Below are 15897 nucleotides of genomic sequence, written 5' to 3' on the forward strand. Positions count from 1 at the left end.
AGCATAGATAAACTAAAATAAGCATGTAAGCAAACCATTTTTGTGTCTTTATTGTATATATTTGTTTCTTGAAACTTCCAATAATCTAGAAAAAGTTGCTACACAGTATTTTTGTAGAAAGAAAATTTCTACAGAATAAGTACATTATTGTCATTGCAAAACTACTACTTCAATGATTATTCATTTCTAGGACAAACATAAAAAGTAGATGGCCTTATATTAATACACATTTTTTTCCAAAAAAGTTTATGTGGATGTTAGTTATTTGAATATGTTTAACATACATTAAATGCATGTGCTTGTTAGGCCAAACCCTGGATCTGTGTATCATCATACATTGATGCATAATAAAATCATAAGATGTCTGGGTCGGAAAAAAAATCACCCTGTAATACTGTGTCTAATATTGGGACTATAGTGAAAATAATTTAAAGCTCTAATTTAGATTGCAGGAATACATTTGCCATGCCTTGACAGCATTAGAACATATTCTCACAGATTTCCTGGGCCCTATTTACTTTGGCTCTTGTGGTGTCTCTGGCAATGGGAATGATATTAAAGTGCTATCTGGGCTTACTTATAAGGGAATAAAAGCTGTATCCCAGTCACCTATCATAATAATTCATGTCGATAAGTGGAAGAGATAATACCCTGCCAGACAAAAAGTAATATCCTGTATTAAACTAATTTTATAGAAACTTTAAAAATGCATAAGAAAGTTGAGGGAGAAGGTCCTTTATAAATACCTGAATTGGAATAGAGAAGATATGTGGTTGATACAAATGATCAGTTGACTTTAAGCAGTCAAGAGTTGGAAGCTATTTCTCTTGCTTCCACTTTTTCATTCCTTTTCTCTCTCACACACACATACACACAACACACACACACACCCACTTCCGACTATTTCTTGTTTTTTTCTGTTTTCACTGACTTATGCCATTATGAGAAACAGAAAAAATCCATCATAACAGGAATTTTGTGACACACACACAAAACAATAAAAACGGCACACACAAAGCAACACTTACACAACAAATTTCAAAACAATGGAATCCAGGCTATTCCTGATACTCTTGGTAGGAGGAACAGTTTGAGAGTCATGCTCAAGTTTCCTGATGGAAAATAAGTGGGTTCTTGTCATTTATTCTATACTTCCTTCAGTCTAAGATATAAAGTCCCAGAAAGAAAATCCAATTAGCCATGTTAAGATCACTTTACTTCTTCTAAAGTACAGAGAGAGAGAAAGATCTGAAGTGAAAGCACCAGTCACCAGAAATGGCAGCAAGAAAGATGGAGCTACTGTTTTCAAAAGGAAACCAAATACAATTAGGATGATGAGCAGATACTGAGGACTGTAAACAAACAAAACTCTACGAAATTCTTCCAAACATATAATTCTGCCTTTATAAACTGAAGATAAGTGACATTGAATCATCTACTAATACAAATTTTTGAAAAATGACTGCCCTCACTAGGAAAAAAGCAAATTACAACAACAGCAAAACAGAAAATAAATGTGTTGGGAATTGGGGAATACAGATTGGATATTGATAAAGAACCTCCCAACCCCATCATTCTGACCATAGTTTGAATCCTGGCTCTCTCTCTTGAATGTGTTGTGATCTGGGACATCTTACTCTCTTCTCTGATCCTCAGATTTATTATCTATCAATGGAAAAAATGTTACCTTCCTCAAAGAGTTATACAGAATTAGCTATAACATATTAGAATACTTTGCAAGTGCCTGATATAGTCAATTATTAATAGATGATTGCCACTATAAATATATTATTATTTTATAACTATTATATAATTTATCATTAATACAGTAACATATTATTGTCATTTTTATTATTATAGAAAGGTTGACTGACTTCTATCAAGTATATTCTACATTTTTTCAGGCAGGAAGAAGAATAATTATTAATCAAAATAATTGTTTCGCTCTCCTTAATGTACTTAGAAAAGTGTTATCTATCTAAAAGATGCCAAGGAAAATTTTTATTTTCCTGAAGGTAATATTTCCATTGGCTTCCATCAATCAATAAACAAAAATTTGGTGAGCACACACAGTGGTGGATGGAATGCTCAAATACATTATAAAATGAGCAAGTAAACATATAGAGGATAAAGTGAATGGATACTATCTCATCAGAGTACAATAGTTTTATTTTGTCTTCCTCACTAATTTTCCAGGATCCGTATTCAAGAGAAATTTAATTGTGTTTTTTTAAAAAGTTTTTATGAAGATGATCCTCTTCTTTTAGTCTAGTTTCTAATCAAGTATAAAATCTTGCTAAGGAAAACTGAATGTGCAGTATTGATGATCACATGAGTCTGCTGTAGCTGCCATAATGAAGTACCCCAGACTGGATGGCTTAAGCAATAGAAATTTATTTTCTCACAGTCTGGAAGCTAGAAGTCCAAGATTAAGGTAATGCTGAGGCTGATTTCCTCTGAGGCCTTACCACTTTGGCTCGCAGACGTAGTCTTCTTCTTGTGTCTTCACGTCGTCTTTTCTTTGTGTGTCTATGTTCCAAACTCTTTTTATAAGGAACCCAATCATATTAGATTAAGGCCTACCCTAGTTACCCATTTTACCTTAGTTCCCTAAAGTCCTTATTTCCAAACAAAGTCACATACTGAGGCATTAAGAATTAGGGCTTCAGTGTCTACATTTTGGGAAGACACAATTTAGCTCACAAAATAAAAAGGTATTTTAAAACTCTCTAGAAATTTATTTAAGAAAACTCTGAACTGGAGTCGTTTACTCCCTAGAAAAATCATTTACACGTTTCTCTCACAAGGCTCTTAAAATTACATTTTAAGTTGTGGAAAAAAGGTTATTATGAAGTGTTTCAAAAAAGTATACTTCTATGAATTTTTCATAGTGAATAGAAATCCTAACCAGAAACTTAACACTTTTCCTATAATCATGGCTGATTTTCAAAAATGTATACAAACATAGCTCATAACTGCTTTTTTCTTCCCAGTGTCATGGACCTTCGCTGGTGAAACTGTATTGGTTAAATATCAGACAATAAGTGTAAGCTCACTGATTTATTCAGGGATCTATTGTACAAATTAGATTATGATATTGTATTATTATGCTAAACATCCTAGCTATGTCCTGAAATTTAACTGTGAAATCACTTTATCAGAGGGACCACCACTGACTTATAGTACATAAAATCAATTAAAATAGCCGTGCCTCCTTCTTTCCCTTTTGATATTCTCACTTTCATAGTTCTCATAAAATTTATAGATAATATCTATGAAAATCAGCCTCTTGATCTGACATTAGATGGTATTTAACTTAATTTTGTCATATCCTAACCTAAGCTTTGTTTACTGCTGAATGATTTTTTTCAGTACTGTTGATAATCGCCTACTAACACAACTCGGTTTCAGCATTTGAAACTATGGGATAGAAATCTATACTTAAAAAAATTGCTCACTACTTAAATAGCAGCATTCTTGCTTTAAATCTTTTCATAATATAAAAAGTCAGCAACGGCATATCAAGATGATATATTGTCTGTTTTGGGCATTTTAAAGTTTCTCCATGCAAAAGAATTCCTTTCACAAATGCCAACTATGCTAAAATGCAAAGCATCAACCGAAGAAAATAGGGCACATGGCCATTCAATTAGATTATTCTCTCTCTCTTAAAGGAGCATTGCATCTAACGGGCATAATTGCCTTTGAGACCTTGGGACAAGTTTATTTCCACCCAAGATGTTTTATATGTCATTTAAGCAATGAGAACTTTCTGGGGTAATGCCTTTACACTTTAATTAGAGAGTAGAACTCTGATTTTAATACTTAAACAGCCTACCAAAACGGAAATTGTAAATATTTTTGAAGAAGAAATGCCAGCAGAATTGTGCCAAACACTACTCTTAAAATATTGTAAATATAACATGTGCTAGGTTTAATTAACTTCTATTATCCATCAGTAAGGCTACATACCTGGCAACAATAGTGAACAGATGTATAAATACTGTAGGAGACTCTTTTGCTGAAAAATCTCTGAAGATTTTGCTCAGTCGGTAAGTACAACCTCTTGCTAGAGGATGTACTACTTTTAAAAATTGTGGCAAGCATTCTAAGTTTTGCATGGAAAGATAAATCTTGGAGTCTTTCTTCACGGGATCATATTTTCTCTCCTTAAAATTTAAATTGAATCTAGTTTTTTTATAGTATATGTAAACAATGGTCTATGCTGCAAGGTTATCAGATGAATTTAGGAAACAAAATATCTTAGAAATATACCCAAAATAAATAGCCATCTGAGAAAAATCAAAATATCTTTGTAAACATTCATGCATATTAAGAATGTATAGCATGTAGCAGTGTGTATTTTATTAGTAGTATTTAAATCTGTCTATTCCAGAAAGATTTACAGAAGAGTTACAGAATACATAAAATTTGGGGTCAGGTGTAAGAAGAAATGGTAACAGATTGTATCATACTCACTGGGAGCCTGTGGTCACTGGGTCTTGTGTAGGAAGTACAGGTAGCAGGGTGTCTCTTCTGTTCAAATTCTCATGCCTTCACTTCCCTACAGTGGGTGAGGGGTAGAGTGAAGACATCCAAAATATTTGTCACAAAAACTGTTCCCATGCCTACTTCATTTGGTAATACCAGGAATTCCTCTGATGGTGCCACTCTATCCGATGATATTCCAAGCTTCCATCCATAGTGTCTAGGCTATCTGTCATGCTTATAAACCATGATAGCAATAGCCTGCACATGGAGAGACAGCATAAAGAAAGAGGAAAATTTTTATTCAGGAAATGCCGTTCTTTGGTTTTTGTAATTACCACTTTTCCTCACTAACTGTTCTAATTAAGTCTGTAAATTCTTAGGCATCCATATATTCCATAAGTGCTCCAAGGTTTCTAGGAGTAAGTGACTCACTATTACCTTGCTGTTTCTGTTCTTGTTAATCTCTGTTGAACCTTTTACCAAAAGCAGAATGGAGAAGATAGACAAAAGATAAAAACTGATGATAAAATGAGAAATAGAGAAGCAAAGAAGAGTTTGGGGGCAGAGATGAGGGTAGACAATAAAGCAGAAGGAAAGAGAACAATGTGGAAATACTAAGGGATATAAAAGAAATGGCCACATGTGTGATGTTATCCTGTTTTCCTTGCCTCCACTCTAAGAACACCATACATCACCAGTGTGTGATCTATGTGTCATATATATAAGCATACATATGTGTGTGTGTGTACAAACGCACATATGTTAGTCCTGAAAAATGATACAAATCTGTGTCGATAATAGGCTCTGGGGATTTGAGAGCACAGAATCCTACGAGAGGCTCTTCAAGTAATAAGTAACTTCCCCAAGCTCTAGTTAGTCTAATTTTTCTCCTTGCAGTGTTCGCTCGTTCCAACAATGATGAAGTAGAAAAGGAAAACAAAATTCTCCAATCCTCACCAAGTTCCAGCATTCACCAGGATGTCTGTCCTGTGGCCTGGCACAGTATTGGTTTGACAGCACTCTTTAGAGGGTAGTCTAACTTGTCTCTGGGAGGGCAACTCTTTCTTTTAACCTGTAACTGTGTTTAGAAAAATGTTTGTAAGATTCTGATTCTGACCTGTCACCTTCTGTGGGTTACTTTAAAATGGATTTCAATTACAAGGTAAAACACAAACTCTGCAGTCTGAAATTCTATATCCTCTCTATACAATCTATTCACTGACTGCCTTTGCAAACGTGTCTCCAGCTATTTCAGCAATTGCAAAAGAAATGCTTTTTTTCCCCCTCTTTGATCTGCCTACTGAGCCATGCTAATCATTTCCACTCTGAGCCTTTCTTTACAGTATCCCTCTCGTCTGAGCCCTCTTCTTCTCTTGGCCCATTCAAATCCTATCAACTCTTTTGGATGCAATGTGTATCCCACCTTCTCTGAGATCCTATCTTCCTAATATATTGTTCAGTAATAATTTTGTAAGTTTCCATTGCTCTTCCTCAATGACCACTTATGTAGTGTTTGCATATTGGTATTGAATCTGCCATAGGTGTCTTTTGTTCCCTAAAGAAACATACATTTTGAGATAAATGATCTTAACTTAGAGTCTTCTTTTTATCATTTGTAGAATCTGGCATGGCATGATATACATAGAATATACTTATAAATTGTTGATTGAGTACAGACTTCAAAACTCTTTTGGTTTGAGTCTTGAAGATAAATATTAAGGGTAAAAAAATTAAGTTTAATAACCAAGTAATTGCATATTAAGCGTTTAATAAGTACTAAAACTATGCTAGTTTATAAACATATTTATGAGTTGCTCTACACAATAAGGTAAAATAATTGATGGCTGGGCACAGTGGCTCACGCGTGTAATCCCAGCACTTTGGGAAGCCAAGGCCGGCGGATCACGAGGTCAGGAGTTCGAGACAAATCTAGCCAACATAGTGAAACCCCATCTCTACTAAAAATACAAAAAATTAACCAGGTGTGGTGGTGTGTGCCTGTAATCCCAGATACTTGGGAGGTGGAGGCAGGAGAATTGCGTGAACCTGGGAGGCAGAGTTTGCAGCGAATCGAGATGGTGCTAAGCCCCTGCAACAGTGCGAGACTCCATCTCAAAAAATTAAATACATAAAATAAAATAAAATAAAATAATTGACAAAATCTCAAATGTAAAATATAAATATAAATTTGTAATTGTATATCTTGTTTGATATTTAAATAGACAAAAGAAAAAAATTTAATACCCTATGTTGAATTGCATTACTCTCTAAAAGTTTTACTACTAACACAAAAAAAGTAAAAGAAAAAATAAGTGGACTAGCAGTTAATGAACATCACTATGAGAGTGGGAATTATATTCCTCACAAAAATAACAAAATAGCAAAAATAACAAAAGGCATGCAGCACAACCATATCTGCACATCCATGAAAGCTAAGTTTAACTTTTCTAAGGTCTAAAAGTTCTCAATTAAACTATTAAAGTAATTGGATTTTGTGTTTAATCTCAGCATCACAGAAACTGTACATTGAGATGTCTTTCACAAATACAGAGTCAGGAAGAATTATCTCTACTTATTTTGTTATTATAGTTGATGTATGAAAATACACGGTGAAAAGGATTCTACTATCTACAAGAAAAATGCAGCTAGATTACTTTTCCATTCCTAATAGAAACTTCGAAAAGATATCTATTCTTTCTCTCTCTTTCTTTTAATCACAAATCCAATCTGGAACAGCAGCCAACAATAAACTTAATCTTCTGGTGAGTTTCAGCCATTTGACAATTATATAGGTTGGCTCATCAAGTAGGCATTGATTGTTAGCATTAGCCACGAGTATATAAACGCTTATAAATATTGCATGCAGAAGAGAAGCTGCACTTAGATGGATGATTAATAGTCCTGTTGTTGGTAATCTATTGTATCTTTTTTGCATGGAAAAAGCAATTAGAAACACATTTCCGACTATCCCAGACAGACCTTAGATGCTTCATAGCGGAAAATTAAAATTTTAGACATTGCAAAGAGTGTAACAAATGTATCTTCAGGCACCACATAATAATAGTACCTGGAGGACCTGGACAAGCTCATGAGACCACAATTTGACTTACCTTTCCTCTTTTTTATAATTTATTTTTATAAATCCATGAAATTATTTATTTTGATAGTGGATTTGGAGGTGTGTGTGTGTGTGTGTGTGTGCATGCAGTTTGCTGATTAATAAGAAATATGTGTAAATACATAAAAGGAGGGAGGGAAGGAGTGAGAGAGAGAGACTTACTCCAGAAAAATAAGTACAAATGGAAAAGGAGTGGTAACTCTGACAACCATACCTTACTAAACCTATAAATATGCAGGTCAGGAGACTTATACAACAGTCTGAAAATAAATTTGACTATCAAAATTCCAAAGTTTTATTATAATCTTTGAGTAAAATTTTTTAATATGAAAAAATCCTTTATGGTATTCTTAGAGTTTTTCATTGTATACATTACAAACTAGATATTATATGTCAGGTAAGTCGTTGTTGGCTAAAAACTGCCATATTAGATTTCTTCCTGGAAGAGAATTGTAATTTGTATTATTATTATCATTCTTACACTAAGAAACTGCTCACATTCTAGGAAAACTTTTAAAAATCAGTTTAAGAGGAGCAGAGAGCATCGAGCTAAGTTAATGTTATTAGGAATCCATTAAAATCCTTTATGGACATTTTCTTTCCTTTCTTTTAAATGGCTGTAAATACTAGGAGCCTTCTTTGCAGCAGAGAAATTGGGCCTACAGAGGGCAGCTAGATTCAATTCCCACCAATGAGTGCATCATTTCTTCATTATTTCATGTACCAATTTCACTATACTTGAGTAATGGAAAAAAAAAAAGCAGAATTAGTATATTGTCTTAGGATTATTAGGTTAGTCTTCATCACATATTATTTTCAGAAATTTCATATATTAACTTTTAAATTTTAACTTCAATCTGTCAGTAATGAGAGACCCCCAAACCAAATGTACCAGGGGCTTTCATTTTGTGACTTATTCTTGTGTTGAAGAGGTGGATGCAGCAATGTATGCTCAACCACACAAGGTTGATGGGCGTTTAGTGGAATCAAAGAGAGCTGTTTCTACAGAGGATTCTGTAAAGCCTGGTCTCTAACAGTGAAGAAAATTTTTTTGGTGGTATTAAAGAAGATACAGAAGAATATAATTTGAGAGACTGTTTTGAAAAGTATGGCAAGATTGAAACCATAGAAGTTATGGAAAATAGGCAGAATGGAAAAAAGAGAAGATTTGCTTTTGTAACTTTTAATGATCATGATACAGCTGATAAAATTGTTGTTCAGAAATACACTAATAATGGGCATAATTGTGAAGTGGAAAAGGCCCTTTCTAAACAAGAGATGCAGTCTGCTGGATCACAGAGAGGTCGTGGACATGGATCTGGCAATTTTATGGGTTGTGGAGGAAACTTTGGAGGTGGTGGCAACTTTGGTGGAAGAGGAGGCTATGGCGGTGGAGGTGGTGGCAGCGGAGGTAGTTATGGAGGAGGTGATGGTGGATATAACGGACTTGGAGGTGATGGTGGCAACTACCGTGGTGGTCCTGGTTATAGTAGTAGAGGGGGCTGTGGTGGTGGTAGACTAGGATATGGAAACCAAGGTGGTGGATATGGTGGCGGTGGCGGAGGATATGATGGTCACAGTGAAGGAGGAAATTTTGGCGGCGGCAACTATAGTGATGGTGGGAACTATAATGATTTTGGAAATTATAGTGGACAACAACAATCAAATTATGGACCCATGAAAGAGGGCAGTTTTGGTGGAAGAAGCTTGGGCAGTCCCTACGGTGGTGGGACTGGTGTTGGAAGTGGTGGATATGGTAGCAGAAGGTTCTAAAAACAGCAGGAAAGGGCTACAGTTCTTAGCAAGAGAGAGAGTGAGGAGTTGTCAGGAAAGCTGCAGGTTACTTTGAGACAGTTGTCCCAAGTGCATTAGAGGAACTTAAAAATCTGCCACAGAAGGAACGATGATCCACAGTCAGAAAACTTACTGCAGCTTAAACAGGAAACCCTTCTTGTTCAGGACTGTCATAGCTACAGTTTGCACAAAGTGCAGCTATTGATTAACGCAATGTAGTGTCAATTAGATGTACATTCCTGAGGTCTTTTATCTGTTGTAGCTTTGTCTTTGTCTTTTTCTTTTCATTACATCAGGTATATTGCCCTGTAAATTGTGGTAGTGGTACCAGGAATAAAAAGGAATTTTTAACTTTTCAAAAAAAAATAAAAATAAAAAAAATAAATTTTAACTTCAAGTTCTGAATACTATAATGGTAGAATTTTCTATTAACATAACAATAACTTACTGATGACATCATAAAACCTAAAATGTATGTGACACCACTTTCTTTCGTATTCTTTTCTCTATAACCTCCAGCTCATAAAGCAAAGTTTTGAATCAAATGAATGAAAGTGAGTGTTGTGGGCCAATGGATATTGAAGACAGTGGATGTCTGTTGCAACTTGCTGTTGGTAAAACTCAAAAGTGTGTTGTTATGTATTGTTATGAAGCACCTCTGTCCCCACAATCCTAACACCAACCCGTATTACAGTCTGTATGTGTGATAACAAGAGTGATTTTGGAGAAGGGAAAGAGATAGAAGAAAGAGAGAGGGAACAGAAGGTACTCTTATGGATAATAAAATGATGACACTTTAAAAAACACATCTGATGCAATTTGTACATAGTTAAAATCTACATTTAGTTGTGTGTACTGCAGTATTCCTGTTTAGGGATAAAATATCTATTACATAGGATAAAGTTTTAAATTAACAATTTTTTTCTGTTACTAGAAAATATAGGCCATAATTTTTCCTTAGTCTAGATGGAATTTGAACCAAAAAAAATCTATAAAATCTATTGACTGAGAAAGCCATATCAGGTAAACCAAAGGAGTTATGAATTCTTATGGGATTGCTCTCCTAATAACTAGTTTTAACTATCTTAACAAATGTTAGTCCTACAAATAATGCTTTTTTGGTGCGGCTTTTTTGTCAGAGCTGATCGGGCCTTTTCTGGATTATCCATTGTCTTTCCCTAGTTTTAGAGTTCATAGCAAAGTGCAAGAATGCATAATACATCTTTTGGGTTGACTTGATTTATGTGATTTTTTCAAGCCTAAGTAGACAGCCAATTTAACTGCTTCAATATGGCCAAAAACTCGACTCAATGGCTGTTAACAGATCTCATTAGAAAAGAAGATTACTAAGGCAAGGCTTCACTTGGAAAAATCATCTCTTTTCCTCTCCAGATAGAGGTTTGAGGAAGCCAGAGACATGGCTCAGGTGTTGCATCTGTGACAGTTTTCTGGCAGAGCAGTATTCCTTAATTGCCCATCTAGCTAGGAGGAAGCTTTATTAGACACATTTATTGTTCTCACTGCAAACTGGTGTTCCACAGTATTACCCTCCAAGTCAATTGTGTGGCTATTTGTCAGGCCAGGTGAATAATGCACGACTGAAATAACTATTGGTTATTTTGATATAGGAATAATCTAATTTTGTTAATTTTGTGACAATCTGTTGAGAATTAACTTATATTTTTAAAAAGTGAAGTTAGCCTGTAAATGGTTGAATTGATATGCATGGTTTACAGTATACAGGTACACCTAACAAAGCCATTTGTTTTCTATAAAATTACAGTAAACCACAATATAATCAACACTTAATCACAATTCTTAAATGTGCATAAATAGAAACTTACCTCTGCCTCAGCTCATTCCTGTGTGTGCTCTCCTTATGTCATTCGTAAAACGGCTTCCCTTTGGGATTCCAAGAAAGCAAACCTTTAGACCACCCCATAACTGAGAATGATTCTATCCTTAGCAGCTTCCAATCTTTCCAGTGCTATTTTTCTGAATGGTTTTGTTTTTGTTCAGTGATGTTTACAGCATACAAACCAAACTGCATGTGAAATATTGCCCACCTGCAGAAGCTCTCAAAGGGCACTAAAAGAGGTAACCATCACATGCAAGAATGATTGTTTCTGGGATAAGAGGATGGAGTTACACAAAGACAATACTCTCTAGGTAAACCTGAAATGAGTCATTTGACATATTTCAAGGGTAAACTGAACAGCTTAAAAAAAGGCCTATTTAGTAACAGAAAACCGTTGCTACAGCTATGCATTGGTTTACTTAGATTGGTTGACCAACCCTCGAATACTAGCTTTTTCTGTGCATTGTGTTTGCCCTGTCTTCTCTTCCTCCCTCCCTTCCTTCCTTTCATTTTATTTCCTCAAGGAAATTTTCCAATACAACCCCTTGCTCCTAAAAGCATGTGACAACTCTTCTAAGTTCACTGTGCTCTGTCTTTCCTTGAAATTCCTATGGCAATTATAAAGATGTTTAATTGTACTTCACCTTATACTGATTTCATATTAATTACCATAAATATTTTCTTTATGAAGTTTATCATAGGCAGAAAAATATTTGTATGTGCCAATAAAGAGTAGGAAAAAATTAATATCCATTATAGTTTAAATATAATCATCACCATTAATTTTAAAGCTCTTGTGTGAAATATCTCCTTATGGCTTTTCCTCAGTTTCTGCTACATTGTCTTATTTTTATTTGTTTGTGGAGTTAATTTTAGGAGATTATATATAACCCTTCCTCAGAAGTGTGTTGCAAAATCTTCTCTATGTGACTTAAATTAAAAAAAAACCTCTTTAGAAGAAAATATATGAAGCTATCTTCACATCCTCTGGATAAAAAAGGTTTGTTTTTATACAAGACATAAAAGCACATACCATAAAGAAAAATATAAACATTTTAACTACATTAAAACTAGTAATTTATTTTAATTAAAAAATAAAAAGAATGAACAAAACAAAGTCATATCAAAAATAGTTATACTTCGTTAGATATTTTTTCTTATCACTATGGAGATATATCATTCTTTTTGGCTTCCCTTTTTGCTGTTGAGAAATAAATAGTCTGACTGTTATTTTTCTGTAGGTCAACTGATCTTGTTCTTGGATTGCTTTGCAGGCCTTTTCTTTGTGTTTTGTTTATTCGTCTGCTCTGCTATTTTGCCCTGGCATGGCTGTGTATTTTCTTTTTATTTATTCTGCTTGAGATTCTTTAAGTTTTCTGAATCTGAAGAATGTTATATTCTATAAAATATGGTATATTATTTACTGTTATGTCACTGACTATGGCCTTTCCCTAATCTTCCGATTCTCCACTTTTGAAAATATGATTAGAGAGATTTTGGGCAAATTCACTCTATCCTTCCTGATTATATTTTTTATCTCTGTCTTCCTGAATAATTATCTATAGAACTACGTTCTACTTCACTAATGCTTTCTGAAGCTGTGTTTAATTGCTTTTAATGGGAAGTTTTAATTACTAAAATTAAATATTTTAATAGTAGTATATTTTTATTTTATGTCAATATTATTTGTATTAAAATTTTAATATATATAGTATATTTTTCATTTTTGGAAGTTTAATTTGTGCTAATTTCAAAATTCAGAAAAAATTTGATGTTTTATTGTTTAACATATCTTCAATTACTTCATTATTTCTTTACATGTAAATGTATTTATTTGATATTTTTATGTGATGATTCCATTGTCTACAGTTTGGGAATCTGATGCTTTAGTTTTACTCTTGCTTGTGCTTATTCATTGTTTTGTGATTCTTGATGGTTTTATTTTGAATGCAGGTTGCTATTTAGAATTTTATTAATAGAAAGAATTTGAGGACTTTGTTTAAAATACTTTCCTCCAAAGAGCATTTATTTATTTTTTCTCCAAATCCCTATGGACAGACCAACATGGGGCTGCATTAGACTAATTTTTTTTTAGGCTTTTAAGGCAACAACTTATATGATTTCAGGACACAAGGTTGTGTGATTACGAGTTTATGCTGTAAAAATATTTTTTTCCTTTTAACTTTCATTCTACTCAGCCCCAATTCAAGGCCAAATCAGTCACCTATACTACTGTAGTATGTATTTGGTGATTGTTTGTTTGTTTTCCTAATTCATCTACTGAGTATGTTATCGTTTAGGAATATTGGCCTTATGTGGAGAATTCTGAGTTGATACTCTTTCTTCTCCTGCTTAATTTTTATCCATTTTTCTTGTATGAGGCCCTTTTAACCCCTAGTGTGTGGACTTTGAAGATCGACAACTTCCAGACAAATCCTGACATTAGTGCTACATTATTCTTTTTTAATTACACTTTCTTCTCTTTGTGGCTTCCATTTTCCTTACTATACTGCTAGTGCAGGCATGATTTGACATACATATATTAAATATTGCAGGATTTTGTGTACTGTCCCAGGAGTGGCTTCTCTTGTTTGGTCTGTCTTAGTATTTTTTTCACAGGGAAGTTATAAACTTCCTTAAGGTACAAAAATTATTACAGTTTTATATGTCTAGAGGATATATCGCTTAATGTTATGCACTTACAAGGTGCTAAGTAAACTTTCTAAAATGCATTAATATTTACTCAATAAACTGAAAATCTTGTGATGAGCTGTACTCTTTATTCATGCATACTAGAGGCTCATATCAAATCAATGCAATCTCTGTTGAGCATTTATTAACTTACAATCTGTAAGGCATTGTATCAATTCCTGTGATTACAAGAGACAGCACCTTAATTCAACTAGTTGAAGGCATTTTTGTTTAATCAGAAGCCCCCAAAAGAGTTAAAGGAAATATATTTTATTCATTTTAATTATAAATTTCTCATAATATCTGCTACAATCCCCATCAGTGTAAACAACTGAAAAAAATATACATACTTATATATATAGCACACATGTAGCATATATATATATATATATATATATGCTACTTGAATCTGGTTTGACATATATATATATATATATATGTCAGATTGAAGTAGCATAACCAATTGAAACATAATTATTTAATACTTTTTTTGACCAGTAAAATCTTTAAATAGTTTTTTTTATTATACTTTAAGTTCTGGGATACATGTGCAGAATATGCATCTTTCATACATAGGTATACATGTACCACGGTGGTTTTCTGCACCCATGAACCTGTCATATACATTAGGTATTTCTCCGAACACTATCCCTCCCCTAGCCCCCCACCCCCTGACAGGCCCTGCTGTGTGATGTTTTCCTCCATGTGCCCATATGTTCTCATTGTTCAACTCCCACTTATGAGTGAGAACATGCAGTGTTTGTTTTTCTGTTCCTGCGTTTGCTGGGTATGATGGTTTCCGGCTTCAACTATGTTCCGGCAAAGGACATAAACGCATTCTTTTTTATGGCTGCATCATATTCCATGGTGTATATGTGCCACATTTTTTTATCCAGTCTATCATTGATGAGCATTTGGGTTGGTTCCAAGCCTTTGCTATTGTGGATAGTGCTGCAATAAACATATGTGTGCATGTGTCTTTATAGTAGAATGATTTATAATCATTTGAGTATATACCCAGTAATGGGATTGCTGGGTCAAATGGTATTTCTAGTTCTAGATCCTGGAGGTATCACCACACTATCTTCCGCAATGATTGAACTAATTTATACTCCCACCAACACTGTAAAAGTATTCCTATTTCTCCACATCCTCTCCAGCATCTGCTGTTTCCAGACTTGTTAATAATCGCCATTCCAACTGGCATGAGAAGGTACGTCATTGTGGTTTTGATTTGCATTTCTCTAGTGACCAGTGATAATGAACTTTTTCTCATATGTTTGTTGGTCATATAAATGTCTTCTTTTGAGAAGTGTCTGTTCATATCCTTTGCCCACTTTTTGATGGGGTTGTTTGTTTGTTTTCTTGTAAATTTGTTTAAGTTCTTTGTAGATTCTGGATATTAGCCCTTTGTTAGATGGATAGTTTGCAAAAATTTTCTCCCATTCTGTAGGTTGCCTGTTCCCTCTGATGACAGTTTCTTTTGCTGTGCAGAAGCTCTTTAGTTTAATTAGATTCCATTGTCAATTTTGGCTTTTGTTGCAATGGCTTTTGGTGTTTCAGTCATGAAGTCTTTGCCCATGCCTATGTCATGAATGGTATTTCCTAGGTTTTCTTCTAGGGTTTTTATGGTTTTAGGTCTAACATTTAAGTCTTTAATTCATCTTGAGTTATTTTTTGTGTAAGGTGTAAGGAAGGGATCCAGTTTCAGTTTTCTGCATATGGCTAGCCAATTTTCCCAACACCATTTATTAAATAGAAAATACTTTCCCCATTGCTTGTTTTTGTCAGGTTTGTCAAAGATCAGATGGTTGTAGATGTGTGGTGTTATTTCTGAGACCTCTGTTCTGTTCCATTGGTCTATATATCTGTTTTGGTACCAGTACCATGCTGTTTTGATTACTGTAGCCATGTAGTATAGTTTGAAGTCAGACAGTGTGATGCC

General features: G+C 34.2%; 1 pseudogene; it reads left to right on the forward strand.

Moving 5' to 3' along the window:
• The first annotated feature begins 8475 nt into the window (after positions 1–8475).
• On the forward strand, positions 8476–9439 carry LOC129033926 (heterogeneous nuclear ribonucleoprotein A3-like; annotated as a pseudogene).
• Positions 9440–15897: the final 6458 nt, after the last annotated feature.

The sequence above is a fragment of the Pongo pygmaeus genome, chromosome 2 (genome assembly GCF_028885625.2).
Source record: "Pongo pygmaeus isolate AG05252 chromosome 2, NHGRI_mPonPyg2-v2.0_pri, whole genome shotgun sequence".
In the NCBI taxonomy this organism is placed as follows: Eukaryota; Metazoa; Chordata; class Mammalia; order Primates; family Hominidae; genus Pongo; species Pongo pygmaeus.